The sequence below is a fragment of the Balaenoptera borealis genome (genome assembly GCF_965194805.1).
Source record: "Balaenoptera borealis genome assembly, chromosome: 17".
NCBI lineage: Eukaryota > Metazoa > Chordata > Mammalia > Artiodactyla > Balaenopteridae > Balaenoptera > Balaenoptera borealis.
Genome location: NC_138876.1, coordinates 74,045,320 through 74,052,165, shown reverse-complemented (window position 1 = coordinate 74,052,165; position 6,846 = coordinate 74,045,320). Strand labels below are relative to the sequence as shown.

Below are 6,846 nucleotides of genomic sequence, written 5' to 3'. Positions count from 1 at the left end.
GCCCGGGGCGGGCCCGGGGCGGGCCCGGGGCGGGGCCGGGCGGCTCCAGGGTACCAGAGGCCCCGCTCGCCCAATCACTGCGCCGCCGGTGCTGCCGCCGGTGTTGCCGCCGCGACCCCGCCCCCGCCCTGCCCCGCCGCGCCTGCGGAGACTCGGGGAAGTGCCGGGCGGGCACGGGGCGGTCTCCGCGTCCTCGAATCTGTCCTTTCCGTTGTTTTCTGGACGTGACCTTAAGTCACCTAGAACTAACTGGGGCGCCTGGTCCAGCGGTCGAAGGGGAACCGCAGGGTCTCTGCCTGACCGAAATGGTAACCTGGCAGCAGGGGAAGGTGGCGAGAGGTTCTAGAAGTCGCCTGAGAACTTTGCGCCATCGGCAGCTCCTACCTAAAATCGTCGGGAGCTGCTAAAATCGTCTTTAGGAAGGCTGGCAGCCAAGTTTGACATCCCAGCGTTCCATACAAGGATGGACGGTGACTTGGGAGGTAATTTCCACATCTTGCCATTTGTGTTCAGGGTCGAGGCTTATGGACGATACGAAGGGAAGACGAGGGAAGGACGATGGATGCGAACACGTCCACGGACGCATCGCCCCAGCTCCGAACTGGGTCGGCCCACTGCTGGCATCGCGGCAAAGGGGCAAGGCCAGGCCAGGCCCGCAGACGGTGCCTCCTAACTTCGCTGTTGACCCCAAGCGCAGACTGTCCTACAAACAGGGCAGAAAGGATGACTTGGGTTCCTAGTCATTAGAAGTTTTTTGAGGTTTCTGTTTAAAATTTTAAAAGAGATTTAGAAACACTAGGCATATTTTGGTGGGAAAGTAGATGAAAGACAGCTTTTTCTTTCTGCGTGAAAACCAAAATATAAAGATATGGCTTATACTAGGTGAGCGTCCCCACCTATAAGGGTCAAATTCAGAATAAAATTGAAGAGTGTTTGAAAATCAACTCAATGCCAAGTATGGAGGATGCAAAGACGAATTGGACAATGTCTGTTTTCATAAGTTTACAGTTTAGTAAGGAAAAAGAACAGGACTTGTGGAGAGAACGTATTTCAAGAAGAGTGAATGCAATATATAGTCTGGTTTGGCAATAAGATAATGCTGCTGTAGAAGGGCATGATGAGTGATAAGCTCCATGGGTGCGGTTAAAGATGAGAAAAGCCCTACATTCTCAGCTGGTTTTAAACACGATTGAACAGAACCTTTGTACGTGTGAATTTGTGGTACTGGAGAAATTGACTCTCCACATAGGAAAAAATTAAAGTATTACCTGGCAAAAATACAAAAATAAACTCCAGGTGAGTAAAGATGTAAATGTAAAAGGCAAAATATTATACTTTGATAAGAAAATATAGGAGTGTATGTTCATGACTTCGGTGGTCAGAAGGATTTCATACAACATTATGAAACATTTTTAAAAAAAGACATCTTAGTGGAAAAAAATCGTAGATTTAATGATGTCATAATTTGAAAACTTCTATGTAACTAAGTAAATTAAAGATAAGGCACAAACTTGGAAGGTATATTTACAAAATACAGAATTTCAGAAGTGTTCATTTCTAGCACATACTGAAGAACTAAAATCAACAAGGAAGAAAAACAACCTAATAGAAAAATTGGAAAAGAATATGAAAAGACAAATCATACCTTCACTAGTCATCAGGGAAATGCAGATTAAAGACAAGATAATATGTCACATCCATCAGAATGACAAAAATGTGAACTTAAGTCAAGGGTGTAGAGAAATAAGAATTCTCTTAACACTGCTGGTAGAATTGTAAAGTATTACAACTGTTTTTGAGAGCAATTAGGCAATATCTGGTAAAGGTGAAGATGCACATATTCTGTAACACAAACACTTTTTAGACTTAGGTATGTACCCTAGAAAAAGGCTTGCATGTGTGAACAAATAAATATATACAAGTATGTTCTTTGTAGCATTTTTTGTAATAGTGAATTATTACATGCAACTTATATCATTATCAATAAAAGAATGAATAAATTGTATAATTAATAGATAATTATGATGCATGAAAATTAATAAGTTGGAGCTGCTTATGAACAGAGTTAAATTTCTTTTAATAAGAAATAAGAGGGACTTCCCTGGTGGTGCAGTGGTTAAGAATCTGCCTGCCAATGCAGGGGACACAGGTTCGACCCCTGGTCCTGGAAGATCCCACATGTCACGGAGCAACTAAGCCCATATGCCACAACTACTGAGCCTGCACTCTAGAGCCCGCGAGCCACAACTACCGAAGCCCACGCACCTAGAGCCCATGCTCTGCAACAAGAGAAGCCACCGCCATGAGAAGCCCACGCACTGCAACAAAGAGTAGCCCCTGCTCGCCGCAATTAGGGAAAGCCTGTGCGCAGCAACGAAGACCCAATGCAACCAAAAATTAATCAATTAATTAATTATTTTTAAAGAAATGAAACAACAGATAAGTTATGCTGAGGTCCAGAGGATTATGTCAACTACCTGAACCAGAATCTGTCCACACATCTTAAAAAAAAAAACCCATGAGGTGTACAAAGAGTACAAATAAAGTTACACATGATTCATGTGATACTAGGAGTTGGAGGGTATCACAAACATCAAATTACCAGAAAATTGGTAAGTAGCAAACTCCAGCAGGAGAAGGCTTCCTCCACTGCTGCAAGACTCTAGATGCTGAGAGTAGAAGATGCAAGGCTTCAGAGAATCTTGGAGAAAGAGGAAAGAGTAGTGGATGATATAGACAAAGCATAGGCAAAATCAAACCCTGAGAGAAAATGTCAAACATTAAGTGCCAAAAGACTGAACACAGCCTGGGTCTTGGAAGGTTATAGTACTGGCTCTCAGGAAGGAGCCAGAGGTGGCAGCTTCAGATAAACATTGCTTCTGAGGGGGACGCAACTGCATTGACAAGGGGGTAGTGTCCTTTAAAAGCATGACGATGAAGGGAAAGGAGGTAAGGGGAAAAATGAAGAGAAGTCATGCCAGCAACCCCACCTCACCTCCACATACACACAACTGCCACCACTAAAAGCGTCTGTTAGAGGAATTGCACTTCACTGTACTGGCACAATAAAACCCTTTCAACTAGGAAGGGTCTACAAAAGGCCTATTTTTTTTTTTTTTTTTTTTTTGGCCACACCATGCGGCTTGTGGGATCTTAGTTCCCTGACCAGGGATTGAACCTGGGCCCACAGCAGTGAAAGCACAGAGTCATAACCACTGGACTGCCAGGGAATTCCCCAAAAGGCCTATTTTTAAAAGAATCAAACCAACACAAAACTACTCTGAGAAGAAAACAGAGAAGGTGAATGTTAACATTTCACCTAATGAAAATTCTCCTTCAAGAAAACAGACAAACAAGCAAACAAAACCATAAGACCAAGCTCCAAATTAAAATTAAATATCCTTAAGCAAGTGTTAGATAATATTGTGTACATATCAAATCTAGACCAGAAGTTTACAGCCCAAGAACAGAAATGGACAAAAATGGGATATAAGTTGTAAATATCTATACATATACACATAGATAGGATAGAAATATAGAGATATATCTTAACCCAAACAGAGATACTACTTAGCCCAAAAGAAAAATCAGGGGAACTATTTGTAGTTGTGTAGAACTGGGAAAAATATTGGAAAATATAAAGTACACGCTTGTATCTCAGCACATGTGACATGTGCTGAGTTCTGGAATGGTACCAGAGACTGGGAAGGCTGAGTAGGAAAGGGAGTGAAACATTCAGTTGTCTTGCAGAGCATTGGAGATAAAGTCCCATCGGAAGGGGAGGGAGCCTGAAACAAACACAAAACAGGTCTCCACTTCCAGACACTTGCCATATTTTGAAACTGCAAAGGGTAAGAACTAAGTTTAGATTTGCAAAAGGCAGAATTTTCAAGGCTAAGAAAAAAGAAAATATCCAAGATACCAATCAAAAACCCAAGTGGACCAATCCTGAAGAATGGGAATGAACAAGAGATGGACAGAATCCTCCTAAGTCTGCAACCCAGCTCAAGACCTGATTGGATTTACTTGCCTTTCATGCTATCTGACAAAAGAAAGGAAGAGTCATCATTTGATGGGAGGTATTACCTGGAGCCTCTATTAGTTAAACACAATGTCCAACATAAAATGTTACTAAAAATACGAAGAAGCAGAAATATGTAATAATCTAAAAAGAAGGGTAAAATAGGAGACCCACAGATGGGAGTTAGAAGAAAAGACTTCTATTTTAATTTTGTATTGAAATATAGTTGATATACAATATTATGTTAGTTTTAGCTGTGCTACATAGTTATTTGACATTTGCATACATTATAAAATGTTCACCACAGTAAGTCTTGTAACCATCTGTCTCCCTACAAATTTATTGCAATATTATTACTTATGCTGTATATGACATCTGCATGGCTTATTTCTTACTTAAGTGGAGGTTTGTACCTCTTAACCCTCTTCACCTATTTTGCCCTTCCACCACCCTCCCCTCTGACAACCATTGGCTTGTTTTCTGTATCTGTGAGTCTGTTTTCATTTTGTTTGTTTTGTATTTTAGAGTCCACATATAAGTGAGATCATACAGTATTTGGCTTTCTCTGTCTGACTTATTTCACTTAGCATAATACTCTCTAGATCCATCCATGTTGTCACAAATTGCAATATTTCTTTTTTATGGCTGAGTAATATTCCATTGTATATGTATACCACATCTTCTTTATCCATTCATCTATCAGAGGACACTTAGGTTGCTTGCATGTGTTGGGTATTGTAAATAATGCTGCAGTGGACATTGAGGTGCATATATCTTTTTGAAGAAGTATTTTTGTTTTATTTGGATAAATGCCCAGAAGTAAAATTGTTGGATCACATGGTAATTCTATTTTATTTTTTTATTGTTTTGTTTTTTGTGATGTGGACCATTTTTAAAGTCTTTATTGAATTAGTTACAATATTGTTTCTGTTTTGGTTTTTTGGCTGCAAGGCATGTGGGATCTTAGCTCCCCGACCAGGGATCGAACCCACACCCCCTGCATTGGGAGGTGAAGTCCCAACCACTGGACAGCCAGGGAAGTCCCAGGTAATTCTATTTTAAATTTTTGAGGACTCTCCATACATTTTTCCATAGTAGCTGTGCCAATTTACATTCTACCAACAGTGCATGAGAGTTCCCTTTTCTCCACATCCTTGCCAACACTTGTTATTTGTCATTGTTTTGATGATAGCCATTCTGACAGGTGTGAAGTGATATCACATTGTGGTTTTGATTTGCATTTCCCTGATAATTTGTGATGTTGAGAATCTTTTCATGTGTCTGTTGGCCATTAGAATATCTTTTTTGGAAAAATGTCTGTTCAGGTCCTCTGCTCATTTTGAATCGGATTGTTTGGTTTTTTGATGTTGAGTTTGTATGAGTTCTTTATATATTTTGGATATTAGTCCCTTATTGGATATATTGTTTGCAAATATCTTCTCTCACTCAGTGGGCTGCTTTCTTGTTTTGTTCATAGCTTCTTTTACTATACAAAAGATTTTAGTTTGGTGTAGTCCCATTTGTTTATTTTTCTTCTGTTGCTCTTGCCTGAGACAGATTAAAAAAAAAATTGCCAAGACCAGTGTCAAAGAGGGTACTGCTTATGTTCTTCTAGGAGTTTTATGGCTTCAGATCTTATATTTGAGCCTTTAATCCACCATAGAATGAGTTTGGAGGTGTTCCTTCCTCTTCCAATTTTTTTGGAATAATTTTAGAAGGACCTAACTCTTCTTTAAATGTTTTGTAGAATTCACCTGTGAAGCTACCTGGCCTGGGACTTTTGTTTTGGGGGAGTTTTATTATTACTGAGTCAATCTCATTACTGGTAATTGGTCTGTTCATATTTTCTGTTTCTTCCTGATTCATTCTTTTTTTTTTTAAATTTATTTACTTATTGGCTGCGTTGGGTCTTAGTTGCTGTGCGCGGGCTTTTCTCTAGTTGTGGTGAGCAAGGGCTACTCTTTATTGCAGTGTGCGGGCTTCTCATTGTGGTGGCTTCTCTTTGTTGCGGAGCACAGGCTCTAGGCACGCGGGCTACTGTAGTTGTGGCATGCAGGCTCAGTAGTTGTGGCTCACAGGCTCTGGAGCGCAGGCTCAGTAGTTGTGGAACACGGGCTTAGTTGTTCCGCAGCATGTGGGATCTTCCTGGACCAGGGCTCGAACCCTTGTCCCCTGCATTGGCAGGCAGATTCTTAACCACTGCGCCACCAGGGAAGTCCCTGATTCATTCTTGAAAGATTGTACATCTCTAGGAATTTATCTATTTCTTCTAAGTTGTCCATTTTATTGGAGTATAGTTGTGCTTAGTAATCTCTTATGATCCTTTGTATTTCTGTGGTGTCAGTTTAATTTCTCCTCTTCCGTTTCTGATTTTATTTGGGCCCTCTTTTTTTCTTGATGAGTCTGGCTATAGGTTTATCAATTTTGTTTTATCTTTTCAAAGAATCAGCTCTTAGTTTCATTGATCTTATCTATTGTTTTTTTTAATCTCTATTTTATTTATTTCTGCTCTGATCTTTATTATTTCTTTCCTCCTACTAACTTTGGGTTTTCTTTGTTCTTCTTTTTCTAGCTCATTAGATGTAAGGTTAGTTTGTTCATTTGAGATTTTTCTTGTTTCCTGAGGTAGGCTTATATCACTATAAAATTCCCTCTTAGAACTGCTTTTGCTGTGTCCCATAGATTTTGGATCATTTTGTTTCCATTTTGATTTATCTCCAGGTATTTTTTTATTTCCACATTGATTTCTTTGTTGACCCATTGGTTGTTCAGTAGCATGTTGTTTAAACTCCATGTGTTTGTGTTTATGTGGTCAGAAAAGATGC

General features: G+C 40.1%; 2 long non-coding RNA genes across 2 annotated transcripts in view; one reads left to right on the top strand and one right to left on the bottom strand.

The window, feature by feature from the left end:
* The window catches only part of LOC309615304, a 167,997-nt gene that overhangs the window by 94,979 nt on the left and 66,172 nt on the right, over positions 1–6,846 (bottom strand). The gene's annotated exons all lie outside the window — the stretch shown is intronic.
* LOC309615305 overlaps positions 33–6,846 on the top strand; it is a 17,176-nt gene continuing 10,362 nt past the window's right edge. Inside the window, exons 1-2 of the long non-coding RNA XR_014236712.1 lie at positions 33–482; positions 4,973–5,068. This is a non-coding gene — a long non-coding RNA (uncharacterized lncRNA). The remainder of the gene's footprint in view (positions 483–4,972; positions 5,069–6,846) is intronic.